This window comes from Rhinolophus sinicus, chromosome 16 (genome assembly GCF_057876585.1).
Source record: "Rhinolophus sinicus isolate RSI-liver-muscle chromosome 16, RSI-T2T, whole genome shotgun sequence".
Classification (NCBI taxonomy): Eukaryota; Metazoa; Chordata; class Mammalia; order Chiroptera; family Rhinolophidae; genus Rhinolophus; species Rhinolophus sinicus.
In genome coordinates, this window is record NC_142516.1 from 47,145,045 (window position 1) to 47,162,230 (window position 17,186).

Below are 17,186 nucleotides of genomic sequence, written 5' to 3' on the forward strand. Positions count from 1 at the left end.
CATGTGTATATATACAGTTACAAGAAGTGGAGTACAGCATTAGGAATAGAGACAGTGGAAATATAATGGCTCTGTGCGATGTCAGAGGGGTAGTGGATGGGGAGAGGGCAGTTATCACTATGTGAGGGACATAAATGATAAATGTTTAACTAGTACATTGTTTTGTACACCTGAAACTAATTAAAAAATCCAAAAAAGAAAGAATCAAGATGAGGGAAATTCCCATATAAAGAGTCAGGTATAAACAAAAATACTTATCTAAAGTAGTCACCTGTGCATGGATATACACTAGTTCCCTTTCCTAGGGAAGAAGAGGAAAACAAAGAATAAGGGCCATTGAGTTATCCTCTTAGTATATTCATTAATCCTCCATTAGAAATGTTAGTTCAATGTTTTAATATTTGTGTTGTACACAAATTCATACATCATTCTGCACTTGTGAAATTCAAAAATATATGTGCTAGGGACCCCCTCAGACCCAGACGCACATTTTGGCACAAAAGTAAAGCTCACAGAACTGAGTGATTCAGGGCTGTACATTTGATACACAGAAAATGACCCTTGGCCAGGGTCAATCAGCCAAGTTTTGCCCTATGTACCAGGAAGCTGCATCTATCTCAGACACATGAGCAAATGGGAAAATCTGAACAGAGGTCATTTATTCCACAAAAAGCAACAGATGTGGTAAAACTTTACAATTCTAATGATTTCACCATAGCCCTCTTCTGGACTTCTGGCCAGAAGAGGCAGTCTTAGAAAGGTCGTTGCCTCAACTGCTTCCCAAAAAAGCCTAAAATAACACCCCACACCCCCCAAAATACACACACATGCACGCGCGCGCGCGCACACACACACGCACACACACACACACACACACACACCTCTTTAATGGCCATGAGACCGCACCTCTACACAAACCATTCCAATGATGCCGTTTGCTAACTGGAAGGATACAGCCCTTTGCTCGTCCTTTTCTTTCAGTTACAGTGGTATCTGCAAAAGCTACTTGCTCCAGGTTCAGTTCATGAGTTATTACTATGTGTCCAGCTTGATAGCTAGCTTAGCACATGCCAGCCTTAACTGCTCACTGCAATCACCTGAGAAACTTTAAAATATATAACATGCCAGCCCCAAAATCTCCAACACATTCTGATTTAATTGGTCTGGAGTGGCACTTGGGCAGCAGTATTTTTAAGAGCTCCCTGCAGTTTGCAATGTGCAGCCAGGGTTAAAAACCCCTGAGCTAGATACTGGAGATACAGAAACGAACATAGCACAGTCTCTCCCCTCTAAGACGTCATGTGTCTTTGGCTAATTTGTAACTGGCACTAACGTTTCACTTTGGGTAAGGCAATCATCAATTTGGGCTTTTCTAACTCTTTGCGCAGGACAGTGATTGCTTTGGTGAGAGATATGCACTATCTGTTAGCCAAATGAATGGCCTCGCATGGTTATTTTACAATGTCTCTGATTTGTTTCAGTGACTTTTCTCACAGGCACAACTTCCACTCACAGCTGAAGCAATCCATTAAACGCTGATAGCCATTCTCTCCTGCCCGAAGTTCTCCCACTGCCTCCCACAGAAACTAGCACAAAGACAACACTCTATCCATCCTGGCTCAGTCAAAGTAACCCAGCAGAGACAATCACAGACAGAACATAAATTTTGTCACAGGAGACATGCTTAGCGAGGTGATTATGACTAAACTGTTTATAAAACATCACTGCAAATACTAGCCTTAATCACGTGGGGTAGATAAAAATAGCCCTATTATTTTTCTGCTTCCTACTCCTTTGAACAGGAGTCAATGATGTTTGCCACCAGTTCAAAGTCTGGCGAATGGTGACCAGGGCAGGAAGCATCCCAAGAGTCTTGGCACAACTGGCCAGTTGGAGCCTGTAGCCAAGGCGTGCTGGCCATCTGGAGGGGACGTAGGGCAGGCATTTCCTGTCTGTTCTGCCCTCTGCCCCAGCCACCACCATCTCCTCCTCTGACCTTGTCTACATGAACAGAGGTCAACCTCAGTGGCCCTGTTTGTGCTTCAGTTCTCTGCTGGCTGGAATCCTGCCCCCAAGCCCAGCCTGCTTGCCTTTGGCCTTCATCATAGAACCACTGGTTAGGGAAAGCAGACCCCAGAACCGAGCTATAACCCGCAATTCTGAAGAATAGTGTTCTCAAATCAGTCTCCCTATACTCCTCATCTCACCCTGCCCAGTCTGGACACAACATACATACACTGAGACCCTCTCTCAGCTGAGGAACAGACTTTCGTCTCCATCCCTCTCACCCAGGCCCACCCCTAAGATTCATGGACTCTAGAGCAGAATACAACTGATGGCTCTCATATCCTAAGTGTAATTATTTAAAAGTGCCAAATCAAGTTAACTAACTGCTAAGTAGAATACATACTATCCTTCGGCTTTGTCAAATAAACACCTTTATAATGACGTTTACTCTTTCCCCTTCAGATATATAACTGTACTACATTTTGTATTTTCTGCATTTACCATGATTTCAACCTGTACTCATTCCCAATGGTGTAAAATATTAAGATATAATTTATCAAAGTACACAAATCTTGAATATATTTTATCAAACATTTAACTTTAATGTTAAAAATAAAGATTTTTAATGTCTTTGAAATGTTATTTTTTGGCATATTAAAATTAAAAGGCAAAATACAAATTGCAATGAATGAGTAGGAAAATGTAAAATTAAAAGTTTTAAAATAATGCTGAACTTCTAAAATTTGCTCTTTTGAAAATGTATTTAAATACTAATATTTTAACGTAATTTAACTTATTCAAAATTATGGGATTCAGTATCAGTCTTGTGAGGTAAAGACTCAGTATCACACTTCACAATGCTGTGTCTTCATCTACATACACATAAATTTAACAGAAATATATATATCTATATCTATATATATAGATATAGATATATATATATATATATATACATTTTTTTAAAAAAATATTTCCAAGCATTCTTTAGCTGCCATGTGCAACTGTTGCAAATACTACAGTAATCTGTGAGTATCTCTGGGACAACAAATTGTAACACAAACAGAAGCAAGAAAATGAACATTTGGCACTATTGGCAAGATAAATAAGAATGTATTATATTCAGGATGACTGAGAGGAAGAATTTAATTTCTCTTTCCTCTCACTAAATGCTTCTGCCATTCAAATCCTCCCAGAACCCCCAAAGCAGTGCCCGCCTCTGAAATCATGGTGGCACAACCCACAAAGCTTCCTGGCGTTCAAATGTACCAGTCTCCTGGGGCCTGAACAGTGCAGGTCACAAGGATACGTTTTCTGTTGTGGCTCCTGCTGATTCAGCGCTGAACATCAGCTGTCAGCTGACAGAGGCATCGCTGCCCCTGTGTTCCTAATATATTCATGTGTGCATGTGTTTGCGTGTTTCTCCAAAGAGTGGGGCCCTGAGCAGAGAGCCCTCTTGCTTCCATCACTCACTAGTTATCAAAGGGGTTGGCTCAGAACTAGAATTAGCTCTCAACCACAGCGAGAGAAAGATTGCAAAATTTGAAAATATTTAATATTGAAAAATTCAGCTTCCAACCATGATGAAGTAATTGGAACTAGACTTATACTCCCACCATACCTTGCAAATTTGGCAAAATATACTAAGTAATATTTTCAGATATTGGACAACAGGCAGCACAGGACTGTGATTTTTGAGGAAAAGAAAACAAATGAAGTGAGATGTTAGGCTTCGGTTTTCTCATCTGTAAAGTGAGGAAACCTCTCCAGAAATTCTAATATCTCTTCCAGCTCTAGCATTCCTTGATTCTATGGTTCCGTCTACACTGAAGCTCAGAATGGCTATTTATAAAATGTTTTCTTCAGTATTTTACACACAATTCAAAATGTAGACAATGTTGTCATCTCAGAACATGATTTCTATTTAAAAGTGGTTTAGTTAGGATTGTTCATTCAGAAGAGTTATATTTATTCTTCTTTGGGTAACCCAACTACATTAAACACTTCATGTGAATGCACGCTGCTCTAAAATATTTTTAGGAAGAAATGTGTGTGCTAGGTAAGGGGAAAAGAAATCAAAATAGGAAGTAGGTGACGTAAGGCTGTCACTTAGAAATAAAATCATTTTCAAATCCTGAGATTAAAATTAGAGCCCTTATCTGAGGACCATCTCTATGGTGCTTAGCAGAGAATAGAAAAGTGGGTGTGAGAATGGTGTTTAATCTTATTCTCTCTCTCTCTCTCTCTCTCTCTCTCTCTCTCTCTCTCTCTCTCTTTTTCTCTCTGAGTTCTCACATAATCCATTTTCTTCAGTTAAAAATAAAGGGCTCACTTCTAGGAAACTAGAGATACATGAGGAATCTTTGAGAATAAATGGCAAGACGCTAAATTATATGGCGTGCACAGAAGAGAAAGCTGGAACAAAATGACATGTTTCTGGAGATGTATGACACCTTCAAAAACACCACACTTGGGGTTTCCTGATATCTGTTGAAACTTGGACCTATTTAAGGTGCCATATTTGATAGATTCTGGCAGAACTGAAGGGAAACTGCGTTGGTGTTTTTTAAAGCTTTATTGCTTTCTAGAAGATAAATTTCTTCTTTTCACATTATCCATCTCCTTCCATAAGATATAGTACTATACTCCCTGGCCATTTGGGAGCCAATAACAGTTATTTCTTTTCCTGTTTTTGGCTGCCTCCTGATCTTACAAGAAATCCTTTCAGATAACAGTCTTAAAACACAAGAGATGCAGTGATGATATAGAACGATAGGATTCTGGAGCTGGAAAGGGTCCCTGAGGACAAAAGTGCACAGCTGCACTGAGGCTTCCGTTCATTCTCTCTGCATTGCAGCCATCCAATCCCAGGGAGATGCAGAGAATGAGGCCTGAGTGGGAGGCAGAGCTGCTGGGTTCTAGCTCTCATTTGTTCAGCCAGCCAGCTGAGGACCATGAATGAATCACTTAACATATGATTAACTCTCAGTGAACCCCTGGTTGTCCTTGAGCAAAGCATTTAATCTTCAGTTTTCTCATTTGGAGAATGGAGTTGAATTAGATAATTACAAGAGCCTCTTTCAGCAGGAAACATTCTGTCTTGTCTTGATGCGATACCCAAAGCTAAAATAATATGCATTTCTCTCTCAACTGCCTGAGTCCTTTGCTCTGAGAAAACTCAACATACACAGCAACCGTGCATTTTCAAAGAAATAAGTTAGGGGATTGGTATTTGTATTACAAAAGTACCCTTTCCTTTAGAGACTTAAATTTCCTTTAAATAGCTAACTATTAAATATATTTTTACTTTACGACAGTTAGATTTTCACAGAACTTTTCAGGAATGCATGTTTGATGAAAAGTAAAAAATATACCCTCCAGTAATCCATCACCACCCTCAAGTTTGCTATGCCTGTGCCTCTCTGACCTCGTGTCTACAGCCTTAGCAGTCTCTCACCATAATTTACAGATTATCCCCCACTCCTCAGATGCCCTCCATCCCTGGTCCTGCCTCTGAGCCACATACAAGGTGTGATCGAAAAATATGGTGAATGTTTAAATTTTAAAAATGTATTACAACAGAAGACACATTGCCATTAATCCCCCTCAAAATACTCCCCTTCACTTTGAACACATTCATCCCATCGTTCTTGCCACTTTCTGAAGCAGTTCTGGAAGTTCTCTTTCGTGAGTGTCTTTACTTCATCCTCCATCATGACAACCCTCCATGTCACACATCGCTTCTGGTGTGACAATTTCTGTCAAATAAAAACATTACAGTGTGTCCTCATCCACCTAATTCACCAGATCTGGCACCGTGCGACTTCTGGCTCTTCCCCAAAATCAAAATGACCATGAAAGGTAAACATTTTGAATCAATTCAGGACATCGAGGCAGCCACGACAGCGCAACTAAAGACACTCATGAAAGAGGACTTCCAGAACTGCCTCAGAAAGTGGCAAAAATGATGGGATAAGTGTGTTTGAAGCGAGGGGGGAGTATTTTGAGGGGGATTAATGGCAATGTGTCTCTTACTGTAATACATTTTTTTAAATTTGAACATTCACCATATTTTTTTATCACACCTTATAGCTCAGCACTATTCTCTCTTGCACTAACTGAATCTTTATCTCATTGCTCACCATCTTCTCCTGCTTCTCCTTCTTCAACTGACTCTCATACTTCATCGTGGAATTCTATAGAGTTCACTCTGGAACACCTGGTTCAAGTTCAACATTAAAATGAGCCCTGCTCCCTAAATCTACATTGTGGTTACAGTTGCTTTGAAATTCAATTGTTTTCAAAACCACAATTGACCACTGAAGCTCACTCTATTTCTTGCTTCTTTCTGAGAATCAACAGATGAAATAAACATTCTCTATGGTGCGTAGGTTATATGTATTTTTACATTATCACTGAGACAAATCAAATTAGAAATTTTATGAACAAGAAAAATAGAATTTCTCACTTGAGCATGATACGTTCTTTTGAAGAAGGTGCCATAAAACTCTAGGATGTTATTATTGATTTGTTGGTCAACAAGGAAGCAGTGCTGTTCTTAATTAACTTCCCAAAAAATGGGCAGCATTGCTACAAGAAAAAAAAACAGATCCATTTTCCATGAGATATCTCAATACTGCAAGTGCCCTGCTAGAAATATGTCTGTTTAGTCTAAATCTATCTTTTAATGGAGTATAGTCTACATTTTCCACACAGGCTAAGACTTCTCCCACCTATGATCTGTGGGATTTGGCCTTTACGTGTCTACACTACAGTGTCAATGTTCAGGCCATTTTCTTCACAGAAATCGCGTTTGAAAACAGGAAGTTGATTCAGTATGGAAATAAAATGCGTCTTATTTTCCATGAAGTGTAGACATCTACTTCCAGAATTTATTAAACTTGAAATTAGGCTGTAATCTGTGGTGTCATTCCTGGTAGGACATTCTAGCCTTTTCATAAAGTTGCTAAGGTTTAACAATTTTTATAAAATATTAACTCCATGCACAGCAAAATTTCTCTCCAAAGAGTTAAAGTGACTTGCCTAAATTGACACAGTTAGCTGGTGACAGCAAAAAAAAAAATGAATTTCCTGATTTTTTTTTAATGTAGTTTCAAAGTCACACAATCAGAGAAAACAGGAAAAGTAAATATCTTCATTTTCTATTTCACTTTCTATCATTTTGGCCACAGCTACTGCTTTAACCTAGACTAATAATCCTCAAGTTCAAATCTCTTGTTAATTTTAATATTTTTTCTGTTGCCTTCTCCACAACTTCAATTTTTAAAGGGAATTTTAAGGTACTTACTGATATCCATTCTATATTAACTTCAAAGTTTTAAAGTTACATATATTTTTAATTTACTCTGTTGTTTTCAGCTACATAAAGTCAAAATTGGCTTACTTTTTAAATTCAGAATGACAGTTTACCTGTAATTTTACTAAGTTCACATGTGGATAATAAAATTACTTTATTTACTTTCGCACCTCTAAAAAGCATTGCAAATTATGGTACATTTTAATTGTTCATGGAAATCAATTTATATGCAAACAACTTAAAATCTATTTTCACTCTCTACACTTTGCATTTTTACATTTCAGATTTGCTTGGGCAGCAATAAGATGTGAAGTCTGATTGCTAAGTGCTTAAATACATAATGTAGTTTCAAGAGGTACAGAGCTACAGACGATTTTCATAGAACAAATGTGGCTCAGAAGGAGTCTGTTCTATGAAAATGGGAACGTGTGTGGAGGACCAGTGTTCACTGGGGCCTATTCAAAGGCCAATGATGACAGCCAATGAAAAGGTGGCACAATGCATTCTTTTCATTCCACTCCCCCCATGACTCATGGTGATTACTCTGTTGCCTGGTGTATACAAAAAACATAAATAAGAGGGTAGCTCTCTTCACTTCTTACTTTCAGAACGCAATTTCAGAAAAGCCCCTGAGAGGTGAGCTGTCTCTCAGGTAGACTTGATGCCCTGCTCGAAATCAATGTGCAAGCCTGATGCCTTGTACCGGCTTTCAAGCTTAGGATTGTAGAATTTAAAACTGGAAGGCCCCCCCAAAATTATCCAATCACTCCCACTCGTTGTATAGAGAAGAAAGGACCAGAGAGACTAAGTGACAGGCCCAAGGTCACACAGCTAGTTAGTAACAAAGGGAAGAAAAGAACAGGTATCTGGATCTCCAGAGCAGTGCTCCTCCCCCAATTCCCCTCCAGAATTCCATTTTGATTTCTGCCTAAGTTGTACTTTTCAAGTAGGTAATCCAAGGCTTCCTAGGTTCTAATGCAATGGCCTACCAGATGGCTGCAGGAAGAGATCATGGCAAAAGTCAAAAGCTTAAAGAGGCAGCACCTTGACATAGGGCCAAGAGTGACGAGTTTGGTCTCCGAAGCTCAGGATTCTTTCTATTCATCATGAGTTGCCACGATCAAGTTCTTCGCTTTGCTGAGCCTGAGTGCCCTCAGCTCTAAAACAGAAAGGAGAAGATCAATGAACTAGTGTAGGTGGAAACAGCTGACACATGTGGTATTCTATAATAACTGTTCGATCTGAATTGACTGGATGATTCAGGCACCCAAGTAAATGGCAGCACAGGACCCATGAAATCACTTGAAATCTAATTCCTTCTCTGGACAAACTTTTTCAATGGACCCATTCAGTCAAGAAATATTTATTGAGCACTCACTATGTGCCAGCCAGGCACTGTGCTAAGTACACGGGATAAAATGGTAACATAAAGAAATGGTCTCTACTCTTAGCAATGTTACAGATTCGTGGAGGAGAAGTGGACAGTAATGACCTGCTATGATGACACGATGCAGAGGAGGGGGCTTAACCTAGACCAAGCCAATCTGGGAAGGCTCCCCCGAGGAAGCCACTTGTAACCTGAGGCTTAACAGATAAGTAGGAGTTACCCAGATGGAGGGAAATGGGTGAAGTTTTCCAGGATGAAAATAATAATTTTTTTTTTTTTTTAATATAAGTGAAGACTTAGGGATAAAGGAATTTAGTGCTCTGGAGGAAATTAAAGAAGTAATTATGCTCTGGTTAGAGTGTGAGGCTTGCAGAAAAGGCCGAGGCCAGTTCATGCCTGGTCTGACAGGCCAGTGTAATGCACTTATCCTACCAGCCAATAGAAAACAGAAAAAATTTAAGTGACAACGTGAAACCATCACATAAATGGCTTTCTCAATGAGGAATCAGATTTTTTTCTTAACTTTTGAGTTGTTTTCAGTGGTGTGAACATATTCATATAGGTTCATTTCAAATTTAAATAACTCATTCTATTTTGTCTAGAATCTATGTAAATCATTACTTAAATTATAATGAACCCCACTGAACTGGACATTCATTTAAAACATTTACATAGGTAAACTGATTAATTTTACTCAAAATGACAGCAGGGCCACCATCACAAGTGATCGTTTGGGATGAAAAAAAAATTTATGGAATAAATACATGCATTGCAAGAATTGTAGTTAAAATTTCTAGCACTTGAATTAAGAAGAAAAGACAGGAATCCCTGGGATAAGAAACCAGAGTAAATCAATGAAAAGACATGTGAAAATATCATACTGTAAACTGTGAGCCTATTAAAATCACCATGCCGTCTATTTGCAAGATGTCCAAAGCTCTGAAAAGCTGCAGCACCACCTAACTAGGTTTGCCAGATAAACCAGGTCATGCCAAGCAGACTGGGGCCTCAATGGAAAAAAGATAAACTATGTTTGCCAGAAGCGCTGCCATGACCCACAAACTTTTCCTGACCTTCAGCCTAGAATCTGGCTCTGCCTATGCACCCAAGGGCTGAGATTCTGGTCTCAGGACTGGTGAGTCAGGGCCTGTCTCCTATGTTTTGGGGGGGCCAGGAAGGGCACCATGCTTTTATATCAGAACCCCTCTTGTGAATGGGAGACCTGCACCATCAGGGGGATCCTAAATTCTGTGGTTTTTGCTTCTTATTGTAAAATCCATGAGCTACTTTTAAGCCAGCTTTATTTGAACACTTTCTATACATTTAGGAAGTATAAAACAAATAGAAACAGCAATCACTTGCATTTATGGAGTATTTTTTCCTTCTAAAAGCCCAAAGATTCAGAATTTGAGCATAATGTTCTCTGGGGAAAGCACTCCCCTCAAGCTGAAGATTTTATTTTATCAAATAAAAGGATTTATGGACCATAAACAAGGAGGATGGTAGCAGATGTAGGGAAAAGAGTTGAACATCAAGAGGCCTTCAAGTGGAAATGTGAAAAATAAGGACAACTACAAAGAAAGGCCTTCAGGGTTAGAAATGTGACAACTGTCTAGGAGATGGGAATAAGGAAAGCTGGCAAAGGCTCTTTCCTTGCAACTTCTGTGAAGTTCTAACTTTTAGCACTTGGTTGTTTAATTGTAGGCATAATATACCACATTTTAAACAATATATATAAAGCACAAGTTTAGTGCCCCCAAATTTGGAAAATACAAATAAAGAAAAATATTTCCAGCATTGAAATACAATTACGCTTAACACTTGGTTTCTAGCTTTCCAAATGTCTGTTGCTCTAGCCCTCTCACTTTCTCTTTAACTATACGTAGGTGATAGCATTTTTATAAAACACTAATTTATATACACATACATGTTTAAAATAGGATCATACTGCACATATCATTTCAGAATCTTTCTATTCTTAATATTTATGAACATCACTCCATGGGGTATAAATTTGATGAGGGTAGGGACTTAGTCGTTACTGTTTCCTTAACATTTAGAACAGCACCTTCATGTGGGCACCCCCTAAATATCTATTGACTGAATGCATAATGAGTATTGTTCCAGGTCACTTAAATATAGATATGTATGCATGTGGTATATTAATATGTAATACACATAATTAAACATGCATGTATAATTAACATCCTAGCACTGCCATCTGCATGCACTAACACTATCCACCTCAGGTCAAATGCTTCTTCTCTGTCACACCCATCTCAGTCTCTCCAAGCTCCCTCCTCCCAGACCTTCCTCTTAGGATTTTCATAGATTCTTCTTTATATCTTTTGGCACTCAGCATTTTCCATCTTGTTGTATAGGTATTTCAGTCCATGTTTCTCCATCTAAACACAGTGTCATTTCAGGATGGCATTTATGTCTAGTCTAGCTTTGTAATAATAATAGCAAAAATAATTCCATGTACTCATTGTTGTCTATGAGTCAGGAACTGTACTAAGAGTTATATGTGCATCATATGATTTAATATTCTTAATAACCACATACAGTGGGTATATTAGTTTGCTAGGGCTATCATAACAAAATGTCACAGACTGGGTGCTTTAAAAACATACATTTATTTTCTTACAGTTTTGGAGGCTGGAAGTCCAAAAGGAAGGTATCCGCAGGGTTAAATGCCTCTGAGGCCAGTCTCCTTGGCTTGCACATGGCCACCCTCTTGCTGCCTCCACATGGTTGTTTCCTGTGCTCGTGCACCCCTGTGGCTGTTCCTCTTCTTATCGGGACACTAGTTACATTGGATGAGGGCCCTGCCCCAATGGCCTCGTTTTAACTTAATTACCTATTTAAAGACCTTGTCTCCAAATATAAGGTACTGGGAGTTGGAACGTCAACACATGCATTTAGGGAGACACAATTCAGCCCATAACAGAGGTGTCATTTTATAGACGAGTTAATCAGAGCCTCAGAAAGGCAAAGTGACTTCCCAAAGGCCAACGCGAGCCTTGCACTCAAGTCTTTATCATTCCAGAGTCTGTTCTCTGGAGCCACTGTCCTCGCTGCTTCCTCACCTTCCACCTGCTACTCCCAGATCATGTGCAGTGGTGCTTCCTGGACACTGTAGGAGTCCACGAATTCTTGTTGGATAAATGAAACGCACATAAAAACAAAGCATGAATGGTGAATGCTGAAAGGGTAAGTGCTGAGGTCCAGGTGTTCAAATGGCTTGCTCGGGAGGCTGAGGGGGACTTGAAAGGGCAGATTCGGGGACATAGCCCAGAGTGGCTCATCTAATCTTCTTGTCAATGTCTGTGAGCAGAATGAGCCTTTCTCCAAAGTTAAAGGCAATTTAGAAAGGAGACTTCAGCCCCAAAACAAAAGCAAAAACTTGATGGTAATGACATGCATCTTCAGAAGGGCTAAGATATAGTTTGGAGTACTAATCAGGTAAGTGAAAAACCTGGGACCTAGAATAAAAAGACGAAAGTGAGAGTTAAATCAGCAAATAATTGGAGATGAGGTCACTGGGCTATTGTCAAACAGAAGGGAACTATAGCTGAAATTCTAGAATCTTGAAGCCGTGAACGGAAACTTGCCACATTATCAGAAAATCTTCCTTCAATATAAACAGCAGAGCTATTAAAACAGTAACAATGTCCTCTCCGTCTTCCCTAACTTTGAGACTGTAGCAGACATTTTCAGTACCCCATCCCTAGCCCCTTGGCCCTTACCAGTCAGTCTGATTTCCAGATGTCAGGCCCCTGCGTGCCTCTCTCTGCGGACTTTCTCTAAACGAAGTCTGCTCTGCTCATGTGGGTGACAAACCAGGAGTGCCAGAGAATTAAAAGGAGCAGCTCTTAACCACTCACTGTCAGGAGCAGGTGGGTAAATGCCCCAGCTCCCTTGCCGTTCCGGTAGAAACACTTAGAAGTACAGAATTTACACTCCTCTCAGGGTTCCCCAAAGCCTCAATTGCCCCAGTCTGAAACTGCTTGATAACACATTATGTATCAGCTGCCTTACCTTCCCTGCTTCACTTTCTCACTCGGTTATGAATGTTTCCTGGGATCATTTCCCAGATAAATTACTTGCCCTTAAATCCTTGTCTCAGAGACCTGCTTCTAGGAGGAGGAAAGACATTCCTTTGGGGCAGAACACACTATACAGATGCCGAATCCAGCTGCCGCTTACATGGCAGCCTCTCCTACAGGACATCTCCCCATTTGGGAAAGTCAGCATGGGACGGCAGTAAAGGAACCAGAGTCTTGAAAATACTCACAGAATGGGAGACGATGGCCCAGTAAAATTCCCTCCTCTTTTAAAAAACAAAACCAAAATTAGGTGTGGTTTATATTCCTGTGTCCCAACCTTAACATAGATTTTCCAAAGTGATTGATTTTTTAAAAAATATGTCTGCCTCTAAAGGATACACACACACACACAAAAAAAAAAGTTCCATGGTCAGAGAAATTTGGAAAATGCTGGATTAAACAAAGGCAATAAGGATTTTATAGAAGGAATTCTAACCTTTTGTATGCTGAGAAGTACCCAAAATACCAAAGATGGCGACAAAAAATGAAACATCTCTCGGATTATTTGTCTAAGAGCCTCTTGAGAGGCAGGGGGTCTACAGAACGCACAGAGGGAAATATTGGCTAGCTCCAAAATCATCCGCAGGAAAGCCTCTCTCAACCCATCTTGGCCTCCTTATTCAGCCCCATTTCCCACATTCTTCTCTCATCTGCTCCCATATGCTGCCCTGGCTTTGACATAAAAGTGCTTCTCAGAATTTTCCAAACGCTTCAGGCAGGCCCTTCCCTGACTCCCGGCCTTTGTGCATGTTGCTTCTTTACCTGGAACGCCATTTCTCACTTTCTCATCTGCTGAAATCCTCTTGGTTGATCTTCCCAGACATGGCCAGAGACTGCAGCCCATGCACAAGCTTCTCCAGGAAACCACAACGTATCCATCATCATGTTCCCAGCATTTTGCATGGGACCCAGAACCTACAAAGCAGGTACTCATATGAATGAATTCAAGGAACACACGAATGAAGTGAGTCATAAAGAAGTTAAACAATGTTGGACGAGTCATACTTCTTCGAGTCCAAAGCCTGGAATAGAATGTGGCATAGAATTTGGGCCTCTTATTCACAGTCCAGGGTCATTCCACTATCTTTCTCTACGTCCCCCAAATAAATGATATAGTCAGGGAATTTTATTATTCTTTTAATTGTGATAAAATACACATAGCATAAATTTACCTTCTCAACCATTTTTCAGTGTAGAGTTTAGTAAGTTAAGTACATTCATATTGTTGGGCAACCAATCTCCAGGTTTCTTTTCATCTTTGAAAACTGAAACTAAAAAAACAAAACAAAACAAACAAATGAAAAAAATCTAAAACTCTATACACATTAAACAGTCACTTCCCATTCTCCCCAGCCCCTTGCAACCACCATTTTACTTTCCATATCAATGAATTTGACTGCTCTACGTACCTCATATAAATGAAATCATACACTATTTGACTGTTTTGTTTTGTTTTGCGATGGGCTTATTTCAGTTAGTGTAATGTTCTCTAGCTTCATCCATGTTTTAGCAAGTGACAGACTTTCTTTCCTTTTCAAAGCTGAATAATATTCCATTGTAGGTATATTCTACGTTCTGTTTATCCATTCATTCATCTATGAACACTTGGGTTGCTTCCACTTTTTGGCTATTGTGAATAATGCTGCTACAAACATGGGTGTACAAATATGTCTTCAAGACCTTGCTTTCAGTTCTTTGGGCACAGCTGATGATTCTTTTTAAAGCACATTTACGTGTTAACATTTTCCTCTATGGTTACCAAGGTACTGAATAATGACCTAAACGTTCTCTTGTTAGCTATTACCAGAAGCATAAAAGGCAGCAATTTGGGAAGGAAAAGCATTGAGCCAATTAGGACTCTTTGATTACCTGTGACAGAAACCAACATTCACCAGTCTAAGTCGGTGAGATTCATTGGAAAAGTTTGAGGGTATCTGTGGCGCCCAATGAAAATGAAGACACACACTCCTATGCTATAGGAACAAGGGGGACCAGAGCTCCCAGTGGCCCTCAGGACCTTCCATCTCTATGGCTCCACTCTCTCTCCTTTCTGTGAGCCTGCTCCATTTTTTTTTTTCACTGCGTGCTGATTCCACCTGGAAGAAAAATGGCATTCAGTACCCCTGACTTGGACACCTGTAGCTCCAGCCCCTATAAAGAGACTTGCCTACCTATCTCTCAGTCCCAAATCCAAAATTCCAGGGGAAATCATTTTAGCTAAGGTCCCACCCACCAATGAAGTCTGGATAAGAAGGCATAGTCAGATTGCATAAAATGATATGGGTATATATGTTGGAGACAGGCACGGAGTTACCAAAATGCCACAGGTCCAGAATGATGGTAAGCCTGCTGACATCTTAGTAGTGGGGCTGCAGAGTGAACGGCCATGCGATGAGAAAGTATTGCACCACCCCATCCCTGATGAATGCTCTCAGAGGTCAGGGGAAAGGGCTGTGTAGGGAGCAGTGAGCTCTTGAGTGGAAAAATACTGTAATCAAAATCCCGTCCCACTGATCAAATGAATCTACAGATAACCAGGCCGAATAAAGGCTGCTTGCCCTGAGATCTCTTTAGACAAGTTTTTGTGTCATAGGGCAATTCTAGCAAGTGACTCATGAGAGGGGACAAAATGAAAAATAAAAGTTTTCCTATAATATCAAACAAGTCCAGAGGCCAAGATTAAAGGGAAATAATAAAAACACTCAGCTTGGTTCTGGACTGTAGAATTTCCAGGCAAGAACGCCCAAATTCAGTTGCCTCTAAGGTATCTTATTTGAAAAGTAGATGGAGAAATGCAGTTGGCCACAGGAAGCTGAAAGAAGGATATGAAACTATCGCTAAGAATCAAAGCTAAATCTACATCACTTGTAGCCTGTCTCTGGTAAAATGTTTTTCCTGTTTGCTCATCGATTCTGAATGTTAAGTAAGTCTTTCCAGCAGTGGTTCCAGGGTGCTAGAACAATGAAGCTCAGACAGCAAATGAAAAATGAGGGCTGCAAAGTTCAGGGAATAACAGAAAATTAAATCTTAACTGAGCTGCTGTAAATATCACAGCCAAAAAACACAGCACATCAGCAAACTGTGCTGGCAGTGATGGTAATTAATTTCTCCCCTCCATACAAAATTATCAGTGGTGCATAATAGGGTATTCTGAGGGTTAGGGGGAAGGAGTGGGTGATGAGGAGAGAGAGAGAGAGAGAGAGAGAGAGAGAGAGAGAGAGAGAGAGAGAGACAAAAGAAAACAAATGGCATTTGTAAATTAAAATATCGTTTTAGGAAAGAGCACTTGTGTTCATCCGAAGCCAACAGCCCCGTTAAATGACCCTTTTATAGTAATTCACCTAATGTGAACTTCTGTGGCCCATTAGCTATAGCTCCTTTATGGCACTCACCATTTTAGGGTATCTATAGTTATGTGTGGACATGTCTTATCCCCATAATGAGATTATAAACCCTGGAAGGTGAGAGAGACTTGGTTCCTTGGTTCATCTTTGTATGTCCCACAACATCTCAAAGACTTAATATTTATCCACTGTCCCCAAAATGCCATGCATTGTGTGAGACACTGCAATGTATCCCTGCAGGGTCTTCCCAAACACCCTGCAAGGTGAGGAGGGCTACCATGTATCACCGAAGAAGAGGCTGAAACTCAGAATAGTAACTTATTTCAGTTCACACCACAACTGAGCTGAGATTGGAATACAAGTCTAACTAACACAGAAACCTGTGCTCTTTCTTCCTCATTGCACTGCCTACTTGGCAAAGAGCAATCATATTTTCCAGTAATTGTGCTGATAACACTAATAATAGTTAATGTCATCAAGGACTCTCTCTGAGCCAGGTCCTGGGTAGTTGCTTTACATATATTCTTATAATTAATCCTCACAGCAGCCCAAAAGTTTGGTAGTATTATTATTCCTGTTTAATAGATAAAGAAAACTGAGACACAGAGATTAATAAAATTGCCTAAATCTTACACTTACAGTAAGTGTGTGCTTTCAATCATTACCCTATATTGATTTCAAAATATACAAATACACACAAACACACAAACCAGTCAACATGTTTTGAGCAATTAGTTTGCACCAGACTCTGTGAAATTTCTAATTTAATCCTCACTAACCCTTAAAACAAAGCATTCAATAACAAAGGTATTTATTGAAACAAAGGTATTCAGTAAATTGCAGAATAAATGAACAATTGAAGATAAAAATAGAGCCACAACTATCATCAATTACTAACATAAAAATAAAAAATCCAGAAACTCCTCTGTTTGCATTGGTGACACCATGGTCCCATGCTATGGAGGCCGTCCAAAATGAACGAGTGTTGGAAACATAAGAGCAATTCAGACAGTAGGAAAAAAAAA

General features: G+C 39.7%; 1 protein-coding gene across 4 annotated transcripts in view; it reads right to left on the reverse strand.

Annotated features, from left to right (window-relative positions):
- Window positions 1–258: 258 nt before the first annotated feature.
- The window catches only part of CFAP95 (cilia and flagella associated protein 95), a 138,096-nt gene continuing 121,168 nt past the window's right edge, over window positions 259–17,186 (reverse strand). The window contains exons 8-13 of one of the 4 annotated variants that reach the window (XR_016019425.1): window positions 14,687–14,913; window positions 13,990–14,088; window positions 13,580–13,732; window positions 11,356–12,193; window positions 8,366–8,480; window positions 259–301 (exon numbers count right to left, since the gene is read on the reverse strand). The gene's annotated coding sequence lies outside the window, so the exon portion shown is untranslated. Of the gene's footprint in view, window positions 302–7,219; window positions 8,481–11,355; window positions 13,733–13,989; window positions 14,089–14,686; window positions 14,914–17,186 lie in introns of those variants that run through there. The other 3 variants (XR_016019426.1, XR_016019424.1, XR_016019427.1) reach the window with 3 other exon arrangements.